The sequence below is a fragment of the Pogona vitticeps genome, chromosome 5 (assembly GCF_051106095.1).
Source record: "Pogona vitticeps strain Pit_001003342236 chromosome 5, PviZW2.1, whole genome shotgun sequence".
In the NCBI taxonomy this organism is placed as follows: Eukaryota; Metazoa; Chordata; class Lepidosauria; order Squamata; family Agamidae; genus Pogona; species Pogona vitticeps.
This window is the reverse complement of record NC_135787.1, coordinates 112,999,982-113,027,002: the sequence shown is the minus strand read 5'-3', so window position 1 is coordinate 113,027,002 and position 27,021 is coordinate 112,999,982. Positions and strand designations below refer to the sequence as shown.

Genomic DNA, 27,021 nt, shown 5'->3' with positions numbered 1-27,021 from the left:
TGGATGGGAGTCAAAGTGTGGTTGTAGAAGTAGAGGATGGCCCCATCCTTGAAGGTGTGCTGATGACTCTGGCCTTCATCAGGAGAACAGAGAGGTACCTGCTGTAAGCCGGGCACTGGCTGTGAAGGGAGCTACACATACATTTGTCCCATGGCAGTTGGAGGAAGCTGTGGCGTTTAACCTATGACCCCTGCTTGTCTCACCAACACAGAGCTCACAAAGGTATCTCAACACAACCTCTGACACGCTGCCACCAGTTGATCTCTTTATCAACTTATATTTCTTATGAAAGACTAAGGCCCATTCAGTACTGACTTTTTAACGGAAACAGGTTTATTGATTACACATGTTTTCAGGAATAATTCTTAAGCACATTCTTAAAGTTACACAAAGCTTCAATATTTTACTTTAATCTCCTCTATCCTAATCAATACAGGTCACACTCTGACTAATCACTCCTTCAACACTCTCCCTCTCTCCAACCTCCAGAACTATCCTCTCTCCTCTCTGTCTCTGCCTGAACTCTTCTCTCCCAGGCTCCACCTCTCAGCATCCCCTTTGGCCCCACCTCACAAACACATTAACATACAACTTATGAATAATGCATAACTTAGGGTGGATACCACATTCCTCTCCCCTTAAATATGTTTGTTTAGGAGGGGAAACCTAGCAGTTTGTCCTCATAAACACCTAAGTACATGCAGGTATAACAATAACTTACCAATACTTATGCATACATTATAATACCATTATCTCTCTATTATTATGTTTACCAAATCAAACTTACCACTTTAACATTAAAAGCAATCAATATAGTTAAAACATTTGCATTAAGCACATTAATACCTATTGCATTACATCACCTTTGCATTAATAGACATACCAACCTCTTGCACTACTTACATCAATACAATTTACATTACCTCCACATCAATAAGACTACTCATCATTATTTTTACCATCATTCTACACCTCTCAGTTCATCACCATCCAACTTTGCATTTTAATCCTTTTTCATAACTATACATAAACAGATCATTTAATAAAACATTACAAACTTTGTTTATCCACCTATTAGTCATTTGGCCTTCGAGGCAAGGTATCAGCATTCATGCTCTGAGTCCCTTTTATGTTGCGGATTACAAATTCAAAGTCTTGCAGGTTCCATGTCCATCTTGCAAGCTTACTGTTAGTGGATTCCATAGTTTGTAGCCACACCAGAGGGAAAGGGTCATGCAAAGGACAATTTTCCTTCCCCAAATGTAGAGTTTCAGTCTTTGCAGCATCTAAACAATTGAGAGGCATGCCCTCTTGATGGCAGACAAATGTCTCTCACCAGATCAGAATCTCCTGCTGATCAGAGTCACTGGGTGTAGACTCCCGCTGTCATCCGCTTGGCACAGCACGGCTCCCAGACCCACACTTGACACATAGAGCTGCACGATAAACTCCCAGTTGTTGTCCGGTGCAACAAAGATTGGTTTTGAAGTCTGCACTCTCTTCCGATGCTCGACAGTTACCTGACATTCTGATGTCTACTGGATTTCCTCCGCTCGGCTTTTCCGGGTGAAGCCTGCTTTCTTTCTGGCTTGTGGCTTCACATTCTCAGCTGGGGAAAGGGTAGACAGCTCCTTCTCCAGAACATCTATGGATGTACCCAGGTTTGATTCAGAGGTTAGGGATACCATTTTCCCCTCAGGGATTGTTAACTGCGGTCCCTGGGAATGTGTTACTACAAAAGCACTCTGCACATGCTTTGAGAAATCTAACCCGATTAAACAAGGTGCTCGAATTCAATCAGAAATTCCAACCCAGTCTCTATAGTTTATCTTTACTTTAACCATAGGTAAAATCACTGGAGTAGAACTTTTTCCCTTGATTGTAACAGTTTGATTTGGAAGTATTTATTCTTTAGGAACCACGTCAGAATGACACAGGGTTATGTGGGAACAGATATCAACAACCCCCACATAAGACTTACCATTAAGAATTTTCTCACCAGGGTTCTGTAGTAAAATATTAACTACCTTTATGAGGAAGCACTGAATGACTCTGGCTTGTGGCAGATCAGAATTTTCTGTCGTGCTAGTTGCCGTGGAGACAGAACCATTGTTACAGCCTCCTTCAGTGGCTTCTATTGGTTTTATACAGTAAACTGTTTTGATCTATCATCTTTTCCATTTTTATTTTTATTGTTCTTCATACAATTTGATTGAATATGCCCAAACTCGTCACAGTTATAACACTGTCTATAAGTCTTTCAATCACAATGAGGAGATCTGTTAAACTTTTCCTCAGGGTTCATTCACTTCTGTGGACTAGGCCCTGGCAACTTAGGTGAGGTACTAAGCTGGCCATCTTACCCTGACATTTTACTGTTGTAATTTTTATTGAAGGGTTTCTTACTGTTGTCCCAGTTCTGCCTGTAAAATTTTACTTCAGCAACCTTAGGATCTCTAATCTCACTAATGGAATCAGCATATTCAAATGCCTGTAATACATTTTTATAATTTTTGTCTTTGACTAAATAGCACAATTCTCCTGGCAAAATAGAATAAAATTGTTCTAACCCAAACACATTTTTCATCTGCTCTAGAGAAGTGACATTTTCACGTTCCATCAGTTTGTCCAAACATTGCACCTATTTAGCCCCTAACTGAAAATAAGATTTTTCCGGCTTTTCGGTAAGGGAACGAAATTTTCTCCTCAGGTGTTCTGCATTTATGCCAAATCTAGAATATACCATTTTTCTATAGGCCTCAAAATCTCTAGCTTGCTCCAGAGGCATCTGAGAAAAAAGCTCAGCTAAATTTCCACTTATTTGTGATATCAGCACTATCATCGTTTCATCATCCTTAATCTCAAAGCCCAACACACTCTCTCAAATGAAATCAGGAAAGATTCAGGGCGATCTCCTTTCTTATATTGGGGAAATTTCTTTAGGTCGATTTTTGAGAGATTTTCCTCACTAGAGTTGTTGTTATTATCGTTATTTTGAGAAGCTAATTCTAATTGTTTCATCTGTATTTGAAATTCCATTTCTCTTTGTCTTAATTCCATTTGTCTGTCCTCAGCCCTCGCCTTGATCTCTAGCTTCCTAGAAGCCCCACCACTAAGCTTTTCCACAAAAGCTTGAGCAGGTCACCTGCCTCTTTACCACAGACCTTTGACTAAAAGATACCCACGACTCCAGAAAATTCATTTTTAAACTTTGGCTTCACTGGATTATTTCATATCCCGCCGCTGGGCACTCTCCCTCTCTCCAACCTCCAAAACTATCCTCTCTCTTCTGTCTCTGACTGAACTCTTCTCTCCCAGGCTCCACCTCCCAGCATCCCCTTTGGCCCCACCTCACAAACACATTAACATACAACTTATGAATAATGCATAACTTAGGGTGGACGCCACAGAAGCCTTGCATGGGGGAAGGCCATTGGTACAGACAAAGAAGCCCAAGCCTGATGGCTAGTTCCCTGTCCCTGGAGGGAATAAGGACTGCACTGCAGGGTAATGACATCTGGTCATGATTCTTACAAACTCCATGTCAGTCTGTTGTTACTAGGGTCAAGTAGATTATGAAATCTCCTGGCTGAATGGAAACACTGACATTTGGAGGCATCAGCCAAACTGAGGCCTGAGACTGTGTACTTCTTCTTATACTCTGAGGGGTTCTTCCTGGTGTTACAGTGGCCTCCACTGGTGAGATGCTTTGTTGTGGAAGTCCTAAGCCTTCTCTTGCCTGCATCTTGGGTGTGTGGTATGTAGGAGAAATGAGTATTAAATGCTGCTCAGCCTTACCAAAGACAAGTTGCTCTCTTATGGATCTCCCTTAGCCGGATGATATTCTGAAGCATGGCTGTGGTCTTTTGTTTCTCTCTTGAATCCTCTATTCATTCCTGCCACAGTCTTGTCCTCCCTCTTATTCTTCAACCTCTTCAGAATACCAAGTGACCCTCTTCTCTTTCTCCAGTTCTGATTATAGCAGTTTCTAGATGCTGTATTTTAAATGGGGTATTTTAAAATATTTATTTTATTTTATTTCAGTCTTTACTATATTTTCCCCAGAACCTGATTGTCTAATGTTTAATAATAATCTGTCCCTCCCCCATAACAAAAGGGAAAAGGCCCTTGTGCACTGCTCTTGAGCGCAGTTTCAAAGCTGCCTTCCCTGGGGTTGAAGCCTTGGTCCTTTTTGCCTGGTGCCATGTTTGCTGTCTCTCAGACATTGTCTAAAAGTCCCCAGCTTTCTTTTCCTTGGACTAATCTTTGTTATCCTTTAACAAGATATGCCTGACACTGGAGCTGGGACAGTCCACCTATGAAGCTCTACCAGTGAGCCATAGCCCTCCATGTGAGGCTGTGGGAGAAGGCTTCTAGAAGCAACCACATACTCTTCACAACTGGTTAACCATCAACTCGCTTGAAGTCTTTGTGATCAAGAACAGCCTGACAACTATGTGGTTTTACTTCAAAACAACTCAGTCGTTTTTGCCCTGTGCCATTTTTGCTGACTGTCAGTCATTATCTAAAAATGCTGAGCTCTTTTTTCCCTAGACAGATCCTTCTACTGTATTCCTTTAACAAGATGTGTCAGACATTGGAGCCGGGACCTTCTGCTTTCAAAGCAATACCAGTGAACTACAGCCCATGTTTGCTCCTGTTGCCATGTTAACCCCAGGATTCTGAGAATGTTTGGATCTAAAAGGGAGCATAGACTAGAGGGCAGTTAGCTTGAGCTAGAGGGCAAAGTGTCCATTAAGAGCCAAAGAGGAAGTCCAACCAAAACAGACAAACCAAAATAAGCCCTCATATATTGTCTGTCAGGTGAAGACTCATCCCAAACTGAGATTAGTTTGAAGGTTCAGTGTAGACACAAGCACCAGTCCAAGGAAGCCTCAAGCCATGTGTAGCATTCATCCTTAATATGTAAAGTAGTCATGCATATTCATATTGTAGGCTAATGTTGCCAGGAGGCAGAGCCGAGAGAAATGTAATAAAGAGGCAGAGTCAGCTAGAGTCAGTGAGTCAGAGTCGGAGTGAGAGAGAGAGTGGAGAGATAGTGTGTGGTATTTGGGAGATCTGAAGTGTGATTAGAGTGAAGAGTGAATAAGAACTGTTATGACAAATAGAAGGTTGAGATTGATGATAAATAAACCTGTAGAAGTTATCTATGATTAATAATCAAACATCTGTATTCAATAAACAAGTTTTATTTAAAAGACAGTGAAGTTTGGACCTTCATCTTCGTCCTTCCATAATTAATGTTGATTTAGTGATCAACTGGTGGCGGCGGGTAAAAAGGAGTATTAGTTTGCCTTTGTGTGCTCTGTGTTTGGAGCGTCAGGCAGGGGCACGAGAAGTGAACGCCACACCATGAATCAGACAGGTTTGAGTCAAATCTCTCCTTAGCACCTTTAAATGTCTCTCAGTTCCTTCTCTCTCCCAGAATGAAGCACAGAGCTCTCTGCACAGAGCATCTAGACATCTCTGTAGACAAGCCAGCCCTGACAGCTGGCTCCCTCCTTCTCTTCTCCCTTTGCAGAGTTGTTGCTTTCCTTAGGAAAAGTTTGATTTCATGCCTGCCAGCAACTCGGTCAAGCCTAATTCATATCTAAGTCCCATGGAGGGTCACAGAATTAGGCCTTACACATGGTGATCCTAAATGTCATTGGCATTGCAAGGAAGTTCTGTTGTAACTAACTAAATTCTCCAGATTGTGCCTTGTGGCTGTTGAGCTGTAAAGCCCTTGGCCCTCCCACCAGTTTGTCCCCTGTATCCCTGCATTCATGTTCATGATCTAACCTATCCAAAGATCTTATACATTTCTCAGTTATGCTCTCATAGCTTCACAGTTAGCTTCCCTGTGACCCTTTTGGAATAGAAAAATCATTTGAACACTCAAATGGCACAATGTCCTACATGACATGGTGAATGAGCTGACTGGGGAAATTTTTTTCTGAGTCACTGGAGAGAACATTTCCACCATCTGAATGACTGTCCATCTGGCATAGGTAATGGAATGGCAGTGATGCTCAATTGTTTATGGCTGTCCCAATGGTAACCTGTAGGTTCGTGGGAAGGGGGCAAAGAGTATAACTCCTATAGAATGGCATGATGTAAGATGATGTCATTGCCAAAGATAAACCAGGGCACCCATAAAGAGCTGAGGAAGGGAGGAAAGATATGGGCCCGTTTATCTTTCTGCTGGACAAGCCATCTTTACAAGTTCCTTATACATGTTAGTCTATTTATCCATCATTCCATCCATTCACCTATTTCCTTTAACTTGACTTTTGCCATGGAAGATCTAGTCAGAGATGCTGGAATTTTTTAAATATAGCTGATTTGAATTCCTCTTTGAGATTTCTTTCAATGAAAGACCACGACAACATGCTTTCTACTTTCCTAAAAAGCCATAATGGTGAATGTGAATGGCAAGCACTAGTCTCTGCATTGTTTATTTGCTCTTGGTCCTACGCCTCTTATATTTCAATCCTTAGAAGTGCTCTGCATCCACATAAGTAAACCACTGAGCTTTTCAACCATCTCTACCTAACCATTTTACCCCACCCCACCCTCAGCTGTTCCCCATCCCCATGAACAGGAAAGTATTCTGGAAAAGCTGTGTGGTGGTGTGGATTATAAGAAAGCTTGGAAGGTGTAAAGTTTCTCATCTGCCATGATGGAAGGAAAAGCTAAAATAAGGCCAGTGTTTTACCCATTGCCCAACCATCAGTACAGCCACATGTATGTAGGGGTCCCTAAGTGGGATACCTGCAGCTTCTGAGAAGGAGAGGCACAGTGGTGAAGAATAAAGGCAGAAAGTACAGTTTTTAAGGACAAAATATATCACATAAGTCTCCAGTGCTACACTCTCCCAGGACAACAGAAAAACTCTTGTTAAGGTCTCTGCTTTAGGGAAAAAAGAACTGCCAAAGAAGACTGGTGGGCAATCCTGCAGTGTGGAAGCAGTGCGACTGGAGAGACCTGAGGAAATCATGCTGAGGGATGTTTCCTCCTTGAAGGAGTTCTGTAAAGGAGTAGTGCCATTATTTTTCAGGAGACTGAGGCTTGGCCACAGGCTGGAGGTAGAACAGCCATGTACAACTGAAGTAAGAAGTTGTCGGAACAATGACTTAATGGAATTTGCTGAAATCGGACTGCCTTCGTGGATTATGTCATGATTAGGTTAAGATTACCTTCTCTCAGAGACCATCGGTAATAGCGCAGCTAAAAAATCTTGTAAATAAAATAAAATTAATTATGCTTTAAATTCATCCACATTTTATGGTTTATCCATCAGAGAATACAAAGGATAATTCAGAAATCTCAGACTCGAGAAGTGCAGAGCCTTTTTCTCCTGGGCTTCTGCCAATGTGCTGCCCCACCCCCTTGTCAGAAGGTTAAACAGGCACAGACACCTTCACAATCTGTTCACCATGGATGGATGATTTCACCATCCATGACCTTCCTCCTTGTGATTATCTTTATTCAGGCTTCGGCTGGAGAGCCCCTGAAATGGGAAACATATTTGAAGAAGATTCTTCTCTGGCAGCCCTTCCCATGGAGAACTGCCCTTCCCAAAAGAGGCAATGTGATCACTCCTAGTGGATGATGCAATCTGCCATCCTCGCACTTTGAGGCAAGCAATCCATTCCACCTCATCGGAGGGCTGACCCTGTAAACAGCATGCATGCTCCCTGTTTTTCCCATTCTTTCACAACCCCAACAGAAAAATCCAGTGCCACTCCCTTGTTGATCCCTAGAAAAATAACAAATGTGTCACATCCTTTAGCTGGACAGAAAGTGACGATCAGGGTATTCCAGTATTGCAAGAAGCAGTGGGTGGATCTACTGGTTTTACTATTACATTTGTTTAATTCTTTTAAAATATCATAAGCTATTAGCTTTTGAGATTGCCTCTTTTAATACTATAATCCACTCTAGATCCTTTTTTGAAGGAAGCGGCATATAAATAAATAAAAAATGAAATACAATAGTAGCAACACACTTGTTAATAGTACAGTACTGGAATACATCTTGCATTCCTCATCAAATAAGCTGCCCTGTTTAAGCTGTGGAGGGAGGGATTTTATATACTTTACAGGACCTCAGATATTCCATATATACAGTAAATAAGGATCTGCCTTATGTCAAAGGATATTTGTCCATCTAGCCCAATAGGGCCGAGGGATGCAGCTCCAGAGCTGTAGGCAGAGGTCATGCTGCCAAGAGGTCTCTCTCACACACCCCTTTTCTGCAACATGGGGCTTTTGGCATGTCAAGTATATGCCGTACCACTGAGCTACAATCCCTCCATCACAATGCAAGGAGGTCTTCACACAGAGATTTTGTTTTCCTTTGACAGCAAATTAAACTCACCAGATGTCTTTGTTTTTCATAACCTAGCTTTGTGAGCCCAGTGGCAATCTGTTTCCAAACAGCACTTTTGCCACCCTGAAATAATCCATTTGAGAATTTACATTTATTTATTTTCAGGGTTTTCCCCCCTCGAGAACTCACACATGTTTGTATTGACAGCAATGAGAAAAGGATAGGTCAACAATGTGCATCCAGTACTATGTGTGTGCAGGTGCAATTTTACATTTCTAATGATTACTTTAAAAATTCTTTTTAAAAAATATTTAAAAAAGAGACAGGAAAAACTGGGAAACAAAAGAAATATAGTAGAGGAAAGCAAGAAACACATACAGTCGAGGGCATTCCCTTTTTCATGGGCAGTGTATAGGGACTATGGGGGGAAAAAGCAAAAACAAAGCAAAGTGTGCTCTTATATACTGTCCCATAGTGCTTAAAACACCCTCTGGATAATTAACAACTGAACTCAGGCTGTGAGCAGTCTTTATTGCAGTACTGCAGTTTAATCACACACATAACTGTTCTGGTACATCAGTGTCTCAGTGAATTACTAACCAAGGTGAAATTCAACTACAATTAATTAAAAAAAGAAAAAAGAAGATTAAAAAATCTTCCTCTAGTTCATTCAGTGTGGTAAATGGTGATCAGGCAGTTGTTTATGTAGTCAAACTATTGTGAAATATTCTCTATTAAGTAAAATAGCCCTAATTAGTAATATGTTGGAGAAGACACTGGCACCACCCCCTCTTTTCTCTTTCTGACGAATAAAAAAAAATAGCTGCTTGGAAAGTTATTTTGAGACACTTTACTACCGCAAATGTGTGATTTTCACTCCTTGTGTTTCATCTGCTTCATCTCTTATAGTAGCATTTTTGAAATGTGGAAGGACACTGCATGTTGGAACTTTGTGTACTTTCCTTTCATCGTCCACTGCCAGTTGCAGATAATGTAGATAAATGCCAAATGTGTTTTGTATTTAACCGTTGTTGTTAGGCATCCTCAAGTCACTTTTCACTTATGGTGATACTAACAACCTCCATTCATTAACGAGTATTAAACAGCAACTGTTTCTTATACATTCTCACAGAAGCCCCTCTACATACATGGCACACTGTTCATTGTCATGGGTGTGGGAAAAGTCTAGGTGAATTTTTACTCCTGTTGATGCAAGGCAACTCCCTTTAATAAAAAATAATGATCAAAGTCTCCTGACTTCCCCTCCTAAAAAAAGCTCCTCTTCTTCTTCTCTCCACTGCCCCTTCATCAGCCAGATCTAAAAAGAGGGAAGAAACCATATCAATGTTTTTGTCCTCTCAACAAAATGATATAAAATCTCTCCAGTTATAATTGCTTCCTTGTATCACAATAAACAATGAATGCTATTATAACCATAGGTAGTACAGTGGGGGGAAAAAATAACATTTTTGTCGTATGAGAGCATGTTTCTGTTCTGCTCACTTGATTCATCCCAGACTTTAGATAAAGTCAGGAGTTAGCGTGGCCCAGTGGTCCATAAACAGTGTCAGATGTTGGGGTGGGCATGTGAGTACATGTGTATACATGTGCCATATTGGCATTTTAAGGACTACCACGTAGTCATTCCACTGTAAACATTTGTTTAGGGACCAATCCACTATATATCTCAACAACAGTAAGGATTAGATATATGAAAGGAATCTGTTTCTTATTTTGTTGTTTCGTTTAAAAATGTACTACATTCTGTACTCCTTTTTATAGAATATGTTCATTCCTACTTTAGTTCATCTGAACCAGAATCTGGATGAGAATGACAATTCAGCTGAAATTTATACAGCATGGAAGGACAATTCAAACATGCATACCATTTATACTGAGTACAATTCTTACCCCAGTACTTGTGATTCATTGTTTTATAGTGGAGTACCTGTAATTGCCTCTTGCAGCAAAAACAGTCCTGTGGGCCACTTTAAAGCCTAGGAAGTTTTATTTGGCATCATCTTTCATGGAGTGCACCCTAGGTCATCAGATGCATGGAACTGGTGAAGTAAAATCCAGTCTATGAAAGCTTATTCCATATAAAACTTGCTTTAAGAAATGTTCTCGTTGATGTGTGTACAAAAAAACTGGAACTCTCCCAAATCCTCTGATCAGAAATGGGGCATTTATAGCAAGTGCCAAACTGTGGATAACTATATAAATTGTATAGAATGCAGGTTCTTATATTTAGTTGCCAGACTTTTTTTCTGGGGGAAAATGATTACATGACCCATATTATTGGGAATAGGCTGAGAGCCTTAAACTGACATTTTCCGGATTTTAAATCAATTGAAAGTCTGCATTCAGCATCAATAGCTCCTCAAATGGCCAGAATTAGCACTTCTTTCCTTCCTTGTCACTCTGTAGCAATCAAATATTTCCTGACATATTCTACATGCCAGATATTCAAAACAAGTGTTTTTGAGAGGTGAAGAAACTTCATCTCTTCTGAACAAAAGAGGTTTTCATGTAAGCTTTAAGCACATACATGCTGTGAGCAAGCATGAATTCCCTGCTCACTTTTAGGAATGTACAAACATACCATATTTAATCCAAACGCACCTTCCCCAGTGACAAGATGTAGGACCTGTTCCAAAGCCCATTGGAATCAGCAGAAACACACCCTTGGAAGATAGCCACAGACCTCAGCCTAAACTCACTCACTCAAAATCTGATTTCCTTAGTGGAAACATTTGCTCCTTCCTATGACCTAGTTTCCAGTTAATGCACTGCATCTGCCATTTAACCTTGCAGCAATTTATTGTGCCTCCTTAGACAGGGTTATGACACCTGTACTTAAAAGCTGTCCAAAGACCTATCCCTGTGTTCTTATGGGCAAGCCGTGAATCAGCCAAATTTCTGAAATTTAGGGGAAAGGATATGCAACATTAGATAATGGTTCACAAATAGAACTGCTGGATAGCTCAGTGGTTTAGGCATCTGGCTACAGAGCCAGAGGTTTGGAGTTTGATTCCCCACTGTGCTTCCTTGACAAGAGCTAGACTTGATGGTCCATCCATAGGATCCCTTCTAGCTCTAAAGTTTGATGATGATGATGATAAGGAGGAGGAGGAGGAGGAGGAGGAGGAGGAGGAGGGTGATTATAAAAGTTTACCCACCCTATCCCCCCAAAATAGTGAGTTGTATATATCTGCTGCATCTCATTTTGTTGTATTTTCTACATTGAAAACTTCTTCCTTTCCAAGAAAATTAGGTTACAGCCAAGCACATGTTTATGGTTACCACAGGGATATGAGCTGAAATAATCTCTTTCCGGGAAGTATTCCCCATCGGGCCTGAAATGTTTCATTTCAAGAGCATGGGGCAGTTGGTTCATAGTTAGCAAACCCCTTTTTAACCAACCTTCATTTGTAGAAAGATCTCATTCATATTTTTTTGTCCCTTTCACATTTCTCAGAAAGAATAATGGGTGTTGATAGATATATCTTGAATCAAAGGCAAAGATGTTGATAAACATACCTGTTTACCTGAAAGGCACATTTTACTTCCTGGACTGCAATACTTCCAAATTTAATTAGCCTTCTAACTCACTTGTAAAAAGGTAAAGGTAAAGGTTCCCCTTGACAATTTTTGTCTGACTTTAGGGGGCGGCGCTCATCCCGCTCTTCAAGCCATAGAGCCAGTGTTTGTCCGAAGACAATCTTTCTGTGGTCACATGGCCAGTTTGATTTAGACACGGAACGCTGTTTACCTTCCCACTGAGATGGTACCTATTTATCTACTCGCATTTGCATGCTTTCGAACCGCTAGGTTGGCGGGAGCTGGGACAAGCAACGGGCGCTCACTCCGTCGCGTGGATTCGATCTTACGACTGCTTGATCTTCTGACCCTGCAGCACAGGCTTCTGCGGTTTAGCCCACAGCGCCACCACGTCCCCTCTAACTCACTTGTGGTTTCTTTTTATTTCATGTTTCCCCATTCCCACAAAACAAGGGCAGTTGTTTTAGGCCAAGAGGCTCCATCAGAGGCTATACTGCAGTCTAATTACATGCCACCAATGCTGACAAACGTTGGCAGTGATTTCCAAATTTGCCAGTACATCAGCCATCACAGAAATTCAGAAGCAAGAGCAGCAGCTGATTAAATGTAAGGCTGTGAAGAATTCTCATCGAAGTTTTCTTTTGTGGCTGAGACAGTTGGTCCAGGAACTGCTAACCCCACAAGAGTTCTTGTCCCCAGTGTGAGAAAGATGATGCTTTCCCCTCATCCTGTGCAATGTTTGACATTCATTGTTCTCATGAGTTAGAGAAGTAAGTATTTATACCCCTACTTTGCAGTAGGAGGATACTGGAATTTCCTCCTGCTCCAGGCAGATCTCTGAAATGTTAGGACAATTTCCTCCCCTTTCTGGAACCAACCAAGCTTTGAGTGGACCATTTGTAGTGGCAGGTGCTGATTCTGGAGATAACCCACTGCTCTCTAGAGTTTCCTCCTCCCAGGTAAATCTGAGAGAATCCAGTCCAGGCCTCACATTTACATCATGGACATTTTCACCAGTGAATCTTTATACCAGGGATGTCAGACATGAGTTTAAAGCCTTGTTTGTGAAATCTTGGCACGCCCAAGCTGATCAAAAATCATGTGGGTAAGTGAGGGGAATACCTGTTCTTGCCTCACCTCCAGCACCACTGTTCTTCCTAGACTTTTGTTGATTGAATGTAAGGTCTGAAATACAGCTTGTAAAACTTTATTTTGTACTAAAGCTCCAGAAAATCTAGCATTGTGATCAGAGTGGTGGGAGATCTGGAGAGCTACATTCCAAGAAAGTTTTTTTCCCTTCCTAAACTGTGGTCTGTAGGGGGAGCATGTGTGTACGGCTCTGTGCGATAGCCTATCCAAGGTTGCCTATCCAACCTTAGGGTGGTGCTACCTTGCCTCTGGAAGGTCACCACATCATAGCCAGAGTTATCTATGGAGATGGAGGACACTCCTGTATCAGAAGAGGCTGTATCAGAAACTCAAGAACAAGGAACGTTCCAGAAGCCACAAGACTCTATATGCTCAAGGCAGGATGCAGGGTTTAGAAGAGTCTGGAAGGTTGGAGAAGGGGGACAATGGCATAAAGGACATGGAGGATGAATTGAAAAGGAGGACAATAGATGTAGGTACCTAGTGACAGGAGAATAAAATGTGAATCTTACACAAACATGTACTAAAATGTTCACACATTTCTTAGCAGAAAGGATCTTCACAACTCAGTACAGAACTTGGAGGGACAAGAATCATAGTGGGATTGTGAAAAAATAGAATGAAAATGAAACAGAGATTTACTTTTCTCTTCTCTCACCGGTGTAGGGAAGCTAATTTCTGAATGGAACTAAAGCCAAAGTAGTTTTTTTTTTTTAAAGTGTGATCAGTAATACATTATGAATACACCTCCTGGGTATCTGTTAGGTGTTAGTGGGCATCTAGCCCATTTGAATTTGATAACTTTACAGTTGAAAACAGGAGACATACACAGAGAGAAAGATTGGGAGGGAGGGAGGGAGCGAGCGCAACAATGTCCTTGATACTTTCAAGTGGAGCAAGTCACACAGAGAAAGCATTTTAGACAGCAACAAAAGCTGCATTAAAAAAAAGGTTGGGGGAATACAGTATAAAAGAAACACAGAAGTACATCTTGAAGCCATTATTCTACAGACACAGACCTGTCAACGCATACTTTCCAGTCACCTTCACCTGATCATGTGTCGTACATATGTAGTCTCTGTTAAGGCAAAAAGTTGGTGATGCCGTGGGAGAATCCTAGCTTCAAAGCAAACTTTGTTCTTTTTTGTACAATTTAGCTGCTAAATCCATTCATTAAACTCTTCTGGGCTCTGTTCTTAGTTAGCTAGCATATAATTCTGCCCAACTGAATCCTTTTAGGTTAAAATATGACCTCCAGTAGATTTTAAATCAATTTCTAAGCAATAGTGACATGATGTCGATGGAAACATCAATTCTACCACTGATTCTGAGAAGAATTTCAAACAGTTCTCAAAATTTGACCTGAATCCAATAGATATCTTACTCTGTCTTCTTAAATCAATGGGTGTAATTCCCTTTGACAGCAACAAGCACTCTACCACATATGTCAATATTTTAGTGGGCTAAAGAATACAGGGAATTTCAGTGATTTATAATCTTCCCACCCACCACTTTACTTTGGTGCTAAAATAGGCATGCATCAAGGAGGCAAATCTTCACTTGTCTCATCCTTACACACAAGGACTGAATTCTCACTGGAGTCTAGCATGACTAACTAGGGGCTATCATACCTTGGATGTATCATGAGAAGAAAATACTCACTTGGGAAAAAAATCCAGTTGTGCTAGGAAAAGCTGAAGGCAATATGAAAAAAAGGAAGAGCTAACATGAGATGAACTAATTCACAGGGTTGCCATAAGTCAAAAGTGAATTGACAGAACATGACAAAAACAGTCTGTAACCACACTGGGCTACAGTATTAACCATCAAGACCCAGTATGCCCATTACAAATCCACTATAAATTGTACCTTGTCCCTCTTGCTCTCGTCATGGTCTATATGGTAATGGAACACCAGAAGTACAGAGAACTGTCATACGAAGGACAATCAGGATCTGTTCTCAATCATCCCGGAGTGCAGGACACATAATAATGGAATCAAGAGACAGGAAGTGAGATTTTAGTTGGGTATCAATAAAACATGTTAACTGCTAGAGCAATGCAACAATGGAAGCAAATATCTTAGGAAGGTGGTGAGCACTCCAAGGTAATTGGTTTTCTCTTGAATGCTGCATACATTCAAGAGAAAATCATGTCAAATATACTTTAACTTTGTTTCTTGCATTGGGCAAGGTGTTGGACCTGATGGCTTTACAGGCCCCTTCCAACTCTATTATTCTGTGATTCTAGAAATTGCCAGTAATTCTGGACCAATTGCTTTATTAGTTGATTGACTAATTTCGATCACACTTTTCTTAGTTGTTACATACTGAATGGATTTTAAACATACACAGATGGATATAGAATTGCTACACTGCAGGGAGCATTATTTCTGCTAGTATGATGAACTTCCAGGATTCCTCTCTCAGTACAGCCAGATTAAGGTTGTTGGGGTGTTGCAGCAGTTTTCCAAAGTTGAACTCCCTTTTCATTAATGTGGATTCTGTTGGAACATCATGGTACAGTGGCTAAACTGCAGTATTGCAGCCAAAACACGGTTCACAACCTGGGTTCAATCCCAGGGAACTAGCTTGAGATTCACCAAACCTTCTGTCCTTCCAAGGCTGGAAAATTGAGTAACCAGCTCTGCCAGGGGAGGGAGGCGCAGTGTGTAGCCTGAATAATTAAATTGTAAACCACCCTGAAAGTGCTTTAAGTGCTATGGGCCAGTATATAAGCAGCACACTTTGCTTTCACTAAAATTAAACGACTTAGTAGCAAGATAATGAACAGAATAAGAACACAGAATATGGAGTACATTAAGTAACAACACAAGAAATGTAACTCGCTTGCTCCACACAAACATATTCTGTGTCCCTGCATGTGAAAAAGATAGATATTCAGCTGTATCCAGATGGACGCTGTTGTTCCTTAAATAAAAAGAATCAGGGAAAAGCTGTCTGTAGTTTGCTCTTTATCCTGGTGAGGTAGAATGGGAGAGAGGGATATATTTTTTTTTCTTTTTTTTCATCAGAAACAGCTTATTTTTTTCTTGAATAAACTTCCTTGTTTTGACAGAAGAAGAGAGGGTTGAGAAAGGGACAAGAATGAGGTGATATTCCAGATGGTGAGAAGGAAACATAGTCTCTCCCCCATTGCCCTTTTAAAAAGAAATCAAAGGGGACCACTGGCATGGCCCTTTGAAGCCCTTCACTCTTTCACTCCCTTGTACCTGCCTTAGAAATCACTTTTTCAACCACTGAGAGTGGCGTTTTCTCCCGGCAGCTGGTAAAATGAAGGAAAAGAAGAAAACAGGGGACCTGGCTCTGCAGACTGCAGCTACCTTGGCCAGAAGCCCTTCTGTCTGTCTAGCATTTCAAGACCGCCCCAAAACTTTGAGGCCAGGTATAATTCCACCATTTCTTTAATCTATGAGCAAGGCTTGTCCCTCAATATTTATTCAGAATATTTACTGTAGGTAGACTCCCCACGTATTACATCTCCATGCTGATATTTCTAAAACACATGTATGAAACAGCTGGGAAATGTTTTTTTTTTCATATGCATGTCATCACAGTCTGCAGAACAGCCAGACATGACTAATAATATGGCAAAATGACATGCTGTGCTAACCTACAGAAAAGTGCAGGACTCAGACACAAATCTGTCTTATAAAGACATGTAAATTTGGCCATTTTCTCAGCGTTCTCGTTGAAATGGATGTTAAGAGTCTAAACAAGTATGGGAAAATAGGTATGATCCAAAAATAGCAGACTGGATCACTCCAAAATGCAGACATAAATGCATTTGCCAACAGACATAGCTGCCATTTTGACTTTCACTTCAAAATGAGAAGGGTCAGTTTCACACTAATGGACAAGCTTTAGGACTATGCAGGATTAAATGGGCACACAAACAAAACACCATTTTAAAACTATTGATATGAAAAACCCACATATCTTGTATATTTTTGTGTTATGATATAACTGAGGAATAATCATAAATCTAAATCTATAATAAACTGGGGAGATCTAGGACCCTCTTGTTCTTCCTAAGTGATAGCCCCAGCCAGAGATTTATACATTTTTTTTATAAATATAAAACAGGCTATTTAGATCATTATAATAAATTAGTCATGTATTGTGTCAGTTAAATATAATTATGTAGGTATACTTAATAAAATACACATTGTATAAAGAGACTGTATTCACTGCCAACAATGTATTATTGTAGACACTTATAAATGAGAAATGCTTATTCCAGAGACCACACTGAGATTTTCTCTTGTTGCTAAGGCTGTGTGCAGGAATTTTTGGGGGGATGAGGAGGTGCATTTGTTGTTGTTTAGTCATTTAGTTGTGTCCGACTCTTCGTGACCCAATAGACCAGAGCACGGCAGGCCCTCCTGTCTTCCATTGCCTCCTGGAGTTGGGTCAGATTCATGTTGGTAGCTTTGATGACACTGTCCAACCATCTAATCCTCTATCTTCCCCTTCTCGTCTTGCCCTCATACTTTCCCAACATCATGGTCTTTTCCAGGGAGTCTTCTCTTCTGATGAGATGGCCAAAGTATTGGAGCCTCAGCTTCAGGATCTGTCCTTCCAGTGAGCACACAGGGTTGATTTCCTTCAGAATGGATAGGTTTATTCTCCTTGCAGTCCAGGTGACTCTCAAGAGCCTCCTCCAGCACCACAATTCAAAAGCATCAATTCTTCGGCGGCCAGCTTTCTTTATGGTCCAACTCTCACTTCCATACATCGCTACTGGAAAAAACATAGCTTTGACTATGCGGACCTTTGTCGGCAAGGTGATGTCTCTGCATTTTAAGATGCTGTCTAGGTTTGTGATCACTTTCCTCTGAAGAAGCAGGGATCTTTTAATTTTGTGGCTGCTGTCACCATCTGCAGTGATCATGGAGCCCAAGAAAGTAAAATCTGATACTGCCTCCATATCTTCCCCTTCTATTTGCCAGGAGGTGATGGGACCAGTGGCCATGATTTTACCGTTTTTTAAAATATTGAGCTTCAGACCATTTTTTGCGCTCTCCTCTTTCACCCTCATTATGAGGTTCTTTAATTCCTCCTCACTTTCTGTCATCAGAGTGGTATCATCTGCATATCGGAGGTTGTTGCTATTTCTTCTGGTAATCATAATTACGGTTTGGGATTCCTCCAGTCTTCTGCATGTAAGTTAAATAAGCTGGGGGACAATATACGGCCTCTTGTACTCGTTTCCAATTCTGAACTAATCAGTTGTTCCATGTCCAGGTCTAACTGTTGCTTTCTGTCCCATGTATAGATTTCTCATGACATATACAAGGTGGTCAGGCACTCCCATTTCTTTAAGGACTTGCCATAGTTTGCTGTGGTCCACATAGTCAAAGGCTTTTGCATAGTCAATGGAGCAGAAGTAGATATTTTTCTGGAACTCTCTGGCTTTCTCCATAATCCAGCACATGTTCGCAATCTGGTCTCTAATTCCTCTGCCCCTTCAAAATCCAGCTTGTACTTCTGGGAGTTATTGGTCCACATACAGTCAACCTTCAACTTACAAACTTAATCTGTTCCGGAAGGAAGTTTGTAAATTGAAAAGTTCGTAAGTTGAATAAGCATTTCCCATAGGAAGGCACTGAAAACCAATTAATCTGTTCTGTCTGTTTTTGGTTCTTAGGTTGAGGAGCGGTTTGTAACTCGAATCATTAGTTCCCATAGGAACTAATGCAAAGCCGGTTAATATGTTCCTACCAGTAGGGGCAGAATTTTTTTTCTTTTATTCCTTTTAACCTAAGATGACTTAGGTTAAAAAAAGAGGAAAGAAAAGCGGGAGGGAAGGAGGAAACAGACACCTTTTCAACAGAACACCTTGAAAAGCACCTTTTCAATCAAGACAAGGCAATACAAGCACCTTTTGGGGGAAAGGGGGGCAGCAAAGGATGGAGGGAACACCTTTTAAAAATCCAAAAATCAAAAATTTTTAAAAAGCCAAAAAATAAAAATACAGTCTGTATAGCACTGTGCCAGGCAATACCAGGCAGTCCGAAGACTGTCTCCAAATCCACTCTCAAAACGCTGGGAAGAGCGAGGAAGCAGACAGGCACCCTTTTCAATGGCCAACAGTTAACTGAAAATTCATATTTTGCGCTTTCCCCGCCTCCCACACATTTTTTGGTTCGTAACTCAAATCTAAGTTTGCAAGTCGAGTCAATATTTTTCTGTCAGAGAGGTTTGTATGTCGAAATGCTTGTAACTAGAGTTTGTAAGTCGAGGGTTGACTGTACTGCTGAAGCCTGCAGTGGAGGTTTTTGAGCATAACCTTGCTAGAGTGTGAAATGAGTTCAATTATATGGTAATTGGAGCCTTCTTTGGCACTGCCCTTCTTTGGGATTGACATGGAAACTGATCTTTTCCAATCCTCTGGCCACTGTTGGGTTTTCTGACCTGAGGGGCCCATTTTCCAGCACCATATCTTTTAGCCTTTTGTTTCTCTTCATGGGGTTTTCTTGGCAAAAATACTGGGGTGGCTTGCCAGTTCCTGCTCCAGGTGGATCGCGTTTAGTCAGAACTCTCCACTATGACCTGTCCGTCTTAGGTGTCCCTGCACGGCATAGCCCATAGCGTCTCTGAATTACTCAAGTCCCTTCGCCATGACAAGGCAGCAGTCTGTGAAGGGGGTGCGTGGTGGTGTGTTAACATAATATGCATGCAAAATGTATTATTACAACACAGCATATTTGTCTACACTAAGTTTGGGATTCTGGGTGCTGAGGGCCCCTGACACACACAGACCCTGCAGAAACCCAATGCATATTGCTCCTTGATATGGGCTAGATCTATGGAGTCCCTTCTAGCTCTGGCATTTTATGATGATGGCAGTGGTGGTGATGGTGATGAAATCTACACTTACTTAGGCTGTGATTTCTCACATATAGTAGAGTTAATTGGGATTTCCTGGTATAACTGAGATACATAACTGTGTTCCAGCCCTGAATTACCAGGAAAACATTGCCTCTGCCAGAAGAGGAAAAAGCATGATAAAATATCATTTCACACTCCTCTTGCCATAGGAGGGCAAATAAGAACTAAGGTTATGGGAATGAATCTCTAACACTAGAACAGGAGACGTGACTTTGCCAAGTTTCAGACAGTTCCACATTACATCGCTCTCCTCACTTAAATGCCAGAACTCTAGCTCAGTCAATAAAATTTATTGTCAATGAATTCAGTGGAGGAAAACAAAGTACTTCTTCATAGATTGCCTAATTAAGTTAAGGATTTCACTGCCACAGTATGATTGTGGGTGTTGGCATGGCTGGCCTTAAAAACTGTTGTACAGTTCATGGAGGGTAGGCAGTGGTACCAGTAATACAGGACTTTCAGGCAAAGGCTCAGGACCCAGTACACAAAAAGGGAAGGAGAGCCCATTATCATATTTTGAATGTAGTGGAATTCTATCTATTGCCATCTCAGAGGTAAGATTATTTGAAGTAAGAGAAGTAATACACATGAGCACTGGAAGAGCCTTTCTTTCCAAAAGACTATTCAAAGTAATATACTTCGCCATCTTAATGAGACCACCTAAAAGACCATTTGAAAACATAATTGAAGCAATATGCAGTACCATCTACACAGCACTTCCCAAATGGCCATTTGAAGTAACTGAAGTAACACACATTGCCATTTACACAGTGCCTCCCAAAAGATAGACATTGCCATCTAAAGATCCTGCCCAATGAGCCCGAGGTGTCTGAAGCAATATGCATTATTGTCTAAAGAGATACTAAAAGTCCACTATATAATACCAGAGATTGGAAAGTTAGTATTAAAAATTAATTCATTAGTGTTAAATGGTAGAAGGTGAAAATTAATTTGTTGCTGTTAGCATTTAAAACTTGAAATGCTTACCGTAATTCATTTCATTAGTGTTATTAATTCATTAATAATGAATTTGTTATTCATTAATAATTCATTATTAATAATTCATTAACAATTCATTAATACTAATTCATTAATATTCAAAGCTCTTCATGGATTGCTGCCTTCTCGTGGAGAAGGGGCCTGAGTAACTCAGAGAAGCTATGGGTTATGCCGTGCAGGGACATCCAAGACGGACAGTGGAAGCCTGGTGTGCTCTGGTTCATGGGGTTACAAAGAGTCGGACATGACCAAATGACTAAACAACAACAATTAATTCATTATTTAAATCATTCCAGAACAAATTATAGGACTTATATTGTTCCTTTTCAAGGAGCCATTTGTTAGTGGCTCCGTCAAAACTGTGTGAGTTTGGGTTTTTTTTTTTTTTTTTGTCTTTTGTTTTGGTCACTTTCAAATTACCTCCTCTAATCTCACACCTTTTCTAGACAGAGCACAACCCCCACCATCCATTAATTTGTTAGGAATGATATGACTCAAAATGTCTGAAAACTGTTAAGTGAGGCAGACTGCATATCCTAAAACATGGAAGCTTATCTCCCATCTTCTATGGAAAGAGACATCTGTGAATCAACAGCAGCAGGAACCCTAGCCATACATAGAGCCACTAATTTCATATTCACACTGATGTCATCAACAAACACTGAAGAAGTTCTTGCTGAAAGTATAGTGATGTTGAGGGAAAACCTGCTCAACCTTACTGGAAGAGTGCACCTTTCTAAAAGACTGGAAGTGTCTGTTAATCACCATCCAAAACAGAATGCTGGTTTGAAACTAGAAAGTATTCTTGTGTGCCCTTCTTTCTTTCTTTCTTTCTTTCTTTCTTTCTTTCTTTCTTTCTTTCTTTCTTTCTTTCTTTCTTTCTTTCTTTCTTTCTTTCTTTCTTTCTTTCTTTCTTTCTTTCTTTCTTTCTTTCTTTTTCTTTCGCAGTGCAACTCCCAAACTTTCCTGACCACTGTACGCAGTAGCCATACCAGCTGAAAGCCCAACAAAGTAACTTTCTCCAACGTTGTGCTTTACTACAGGGACATTTGGCATGAGTCAGCCATAATCGCCTAACACTCTGGAATATTTTACTCAAGAAGTAAGCAAACAGGGAAGGTTGGCCATGTTTGTCCAGTGTTTGGACTGCACAAAATATGTAGCTGATTACAAGATTAATCTATTTGACAAGGAGCAGCGGAAGAAAGGCTTTTCTCTTGTGTACACAAATGTGACTAATGAGACCTCATAAGGATCCCCGCCATTCACATAACCACTTCTAACTACCAACTCTGGACAAGACTAAATGGGCTGCTGCGCTGTACTTTACTCTGTTGCTTTATTTACAATAGTCAAGATATTCGGATTTTCAGCACAGCCATTGTTTATTGATATGTCAGCGACACTGGCTTTTAGCACAGTGCCTTTGTGTGGTCTATAGTCATTTACTCATAAGATGCTGAACAGCCAAACAAATCTCAAACACATCCAGTTGAAAGACGAACTTAGTACTTTAGTTCTGTGTGGGCAAGACTATGTGTTTTTATCCCAGCATGGCACTGGAATAATTGGGGGGGGGGGGATATTAACATTCAAACTATACCTAACTATATTTTTATATCACATTGTAATACCCGTTGGCACTGTTTTCAAAAGATATATAACAAGCATCTCATCTGTGCAACTACTATTTTCTGGAAGGGAATAAAGGGAAGAGGGGACATTAATACAGTCTCCTTTACAAAAGACTGGATTTTTTAAGTAGCAAGGTGCATGCTGCCATGGCTACAATTTTCTTGTATTCATGCATCTCATAGGCCAGCCTGACCTTGAGACGTTGGTCCCCAAAGTTTTTAGTAAGGGTGAGTCGATATTCCTGCATAATAACATCAAGTGTTCTATTCAGTCCGTCATCTGGGAACTGTAACTAAAAATAGTAGTAGGCATCCTTCAGTCTCGAGAGACTGTGGTAACATGCTCTGTATGGAGGTCTTGGAACAGCGTTTAGTGTGGCTGAGAAGGCCAATTTGAGAGTGACAATCCCTTCCACACTGAAGACAAATACAATCTGTCCCCTGTCCAGCTCACTGGTTTTGCTGGTTTTGGAACTGCCTCTTTGCCTCGGCCTGCTGGACAAGAGTCTCTTCAAATTGGGAGAGGCCATGATGCACCACCTGCCTCCAGGCTGAACGCTCAGACGTCAAGATTTCCCATCTGTTGAGGTCCATTCCTAAGGCCTTCAGATCCCACTTGCAGTTATCCTTGTGTCACAACTGTGGTCTCCCTCTGGGCCAATTTCCCTACACTAATTCTCCATACAGGAGATCTTTTGGAATCCAACCATCAGCCATTCTCACAATATGCCCAAGCCAATGTAGACGTAACTAAAAATAAGGATGAGTATGTCTATTTTGCTTCTTTGTCCCATCTATCTATCTATCTATCTATCTATCTATCTATCTATCTATCTATCTATCTATCTATCTATCTATCTATCTATCTATCTATCTATCTATCTATCTATCTATCTATCTATCTATCTATCTATCTATCTGTCTGTCTGTCTGTCTGTCTGTCTGTCTGTCTGTCTGTCTGTCTGTCTGTCTAATGCATGAACATACCACTGTGCACTACTCTAAGCAGTTTACAACAAACCAAGACACAATAACCCACAATAATCCTACACTGTAATTAAAAAGAAAACCCAAATAATTGTGAGATCACAGAAAATAGCTAACTTTTAACCTCAAGGAGGATGTCCCTGAACGCCCCTTGAAACAGGATGGGGACTCCACTCCAGAAAGATGGCACCACAGCCAGGAAGGCATGATTTCTAGTAATCAACTTTTTGGAGGGGATTTGGTCTGTAAAGAATGAAAAAAGATACTTTAGATAGTTATATATAATATACAGGATTAATGATTTTAATGTGCTTGTCTTAATGGCCTCTGAATATATTGCCATGATAACTTATGAATTGTTCCTCTTGGCTTTTTCAGAATAGCCACTGAAGAATGCCACATATTAATTGGGTCAAAACAAGCTAGACAGTTTTTAAAGTGCAGTAAACCCAATGTATACGACATCTTGAGCCTTCATCTCCCCTTTACTTTTGGGTCTAATGGAAGTTACTTTTGGCTTATATCTCTCCAGCATGATAGCAACTCACCTGAACTATTTATTCCTTTGACCTCCGAAATAGTCCTCAACCTAAAGGGACCAACTTTTCTACCTGGGTAACAAGTCCTGTTTTCTGACTATTCTCCATTTTTTTCTTTAAATTGCTGAACTTCCCAAGAGAACACCCAGAACGGTTATTGATAAAATGAAACACACTTTTCCCTCTAGATCTAGAATTCCTGAATGTTGCATTTTAGATTGTGACCCACCATTTTCTTCTGTCTTCTTTTGGCACTTTGTAGCAAACTATGGTTTTAGCACATTGTCTTCAGCCCATTGTCTTCCCCCAGAGCACTAAAGTGACAGAACATGCAATCAAGTCACGGGAGTGACAGGACACACAATCAAGCAGGTTGCCTCCAAATTTTCAGATCACTACCCTGCTTTTTTGGCCCATTATTCTACACCCTTAGCAATGGGCTGCTGATGGGATGAAAGTTAAACTCCACAGTCCTAATTTTTCCTTCTACACTAAACCTATGTTGGCTTGGCTTCACAGGAACAAGATGCTAGCTGTAACAGGCCTCATACTGCTAAATAATAAAGAGCATTGAAACCATTCCAAGAACTCTTATGCAGTAAAGATGTTCCACTCAAAAGGGCTAGACTAGAGCAAGACAGGCTGAGACTCTTTAATCCTGTTTCATCAGCAAAAACAAGCTATTGCAATCAAATGCACCTGGTAGCAACAGAATAATATCCAAACAAACAAGTCTTTATTATAGTCATTGACCAGCATAAGAATAATTTCCAAAATCTTCAGGCTTAACAATATAGTCCATCAGTATTGTACATCAAGAGGCACACTTGACAGATGCTTCAGCTTCGGTTCCTGCAAGGCAGCATCCATATGGGGAAAAGGGAGCACCAACCAGGGATGTTGGCAAGGCTTTGGGTCCGAGTCCCAAATCCGAGCCTAAGTCTTTGGTATCAAGTCCTGTGCAGACACCATGTCCAAGTCCCTGTTAAAACAAGCTCCCGCCCACAAGAAAGAAGGGGGGGGGTACTGTGGAGGTTTGTGGAGAGGCCCAAGGTTTGTGAACTCACCCACCCTTGTGCTCAGAATCATGGCCAATAGGAAAAAAAGCTGAGGCAACTTCCCCCCTCCCCCTCCCATCACTACCTCCTTCTCTGCCATCTGCCGCTGATCGCCTGCTTCTCCTGTATCTTCTTGTTAGTGCCGCAAAGCTTCTTCTAAGTTTACGGTGTTCTTCATTAAAAGAAGAGGAACTTGGAAACACAACTTGGAAAAAAAAGGGTCCAAGTTGCAAGTTGAGTCTGAGGTGCTGGGAGAAAAAAAAACCAACGAGTCAAGTCTGAGTCAAGTCACCGGTGTGACTTAAGTCTGACTATACAGTGATCCCTGTGACTTGAGTCCCCATCGCTACCACCAACATTCCTGAGAGACTATATGATATTCAGTGCTCCACCAAATGGGATAAAGGTAGTGGCTGAATGTCCGTAAGGCAGAAGAATCACAGATATGAAACTCAAGGCTAAGGAAGTTTGCCAGGTCCTTTATAGGATAAGACAATGTAGTGTAGGAAAAAATGTTGTTTTATTTCAACGGATGGGCAAAGTGTGGCCTGCAGGTTTCATGGAGCTTCTCAAGCTTTTGGGTTGTTCCCCTCCCCCCCAAAAAACCCCTGAGGAATACTCAACTAAAGGAAAAAAAAACTTTCACTAGAAATTGGCAGAACAGCTTTCTATGGCAAACCACAAGTCTGCTTCTCTTCCTGCAATAATGTAATTCTCCAATTTCCTGCTGGAGACAAAGAATAATTTTCTTCCTAGCTCCAACACAGGTTTTCCAAGGATTGCAAAGCCCTGGAATGGCTGCTGTTTCTGCTTTTAGGGCGACAATCTGTCCTGTTACCAGTGCAAGCAGATTTAAATGCCACGTTGAATTATTTTTATTATATGAAGCCATACTAATGAATTAAGCAGAGGTACAGTCAATCCTTATTTAGAACTCTGTTGTTTCAATGGCAAACTGAATTAGAATTATTCTTTTGAAATTAACTCAATTAAATCTGAGTAGTTTTGTGGCTTATTTGTATTTTGTGATGCTGTCAAATGTATAATTAAATCTGAATGGGATTAAGAGGGTTTTTTAAATAGTAAAAAATCAATACTAAATATTTTTTTCAAGTCTTTATCACATGTTAACTAATTTGTGCCTGTTTGTACATAATTTAGCTTTTTTGCATCCTCCTTATTGACCACTTGGTTACACACTGCCCCTTGAAGAGTGTGACTTCTCTGCTGGCCAATCTTAAAAATGATCCCTGCCAATTTTATATTTTGATTTGGGTTTATTTGTTTGAGTTTAATGCTTAACCTCCTTGGGCCAATTTGGATGCTCTTTTTAATACTGTGCTGGTAGACCGGAGAGGAGATTGCATGACTCAGGTCCACCTCACAACTGGTGCCAGAGGTCCCTCCCTTCCCAGCTGCCTGTCCAACCAGATTCCACCTGGAATTGCACCATCATCGATGCCTTCTTTTTTCCAGCAAGAAAAGACCAGGTATGGTTTCAGCAGACTCCATGTCATTGGAGAGGGAAAGCAACTGCCGTCCTGTGCTATCCAAACACCCTGCTAGGCCCCAACAGCATGACATCCAAATAAGCAGGGACTCTCTCACCTTAAAATAGTGCCTGCTTGTTCTGCATCTCATGACTAGGAAGAAAAGTAAGGAAATGTATTTTAAAAGAACCACATAATGTTGGAGTGAAAGATTGACACTCCAGTATTTCTTATTTCTATCTTTAATTATCCCTCTAGTCTATATTTTATCACAGAAGCATACAATTTTTTTAAAAGACCCTACCTGGAAGTGCTTTTTAAATAAACCAAATTTAAAACTGAAAGAATACTGCCCAA

The 27,021-nt window shown here is 40.7% G+C and overlaps 2 long non-coding RNA genes across 2 annotated transcripts in view; both read right to left on the bottom strand.

Moving 5' to 3' along the window:
- LOC144589506 (uncharacterized) overlaps nucleotides 1–27,021 on the bottom strand; it is an 89,502-nt gene that overhangs the window by 48,416 nt on the left and 14,065 nt on the right. The window lies entirely within an intron of this gene.
- On the bottom strand, nucleotides 8,755–14,097 carry LOC144589507 (uncharacterized). Its single transcript, XR_013545662.1, has 2 exons — nucleotides 14,064–14,097; nucleotides 8,755–9,652 (listed from the first exon to the last, which is right to left on the bottom strand). It is a non-coding gene; the product is annotated as an uncharacterized LOC144589507 (long non-coding RNA).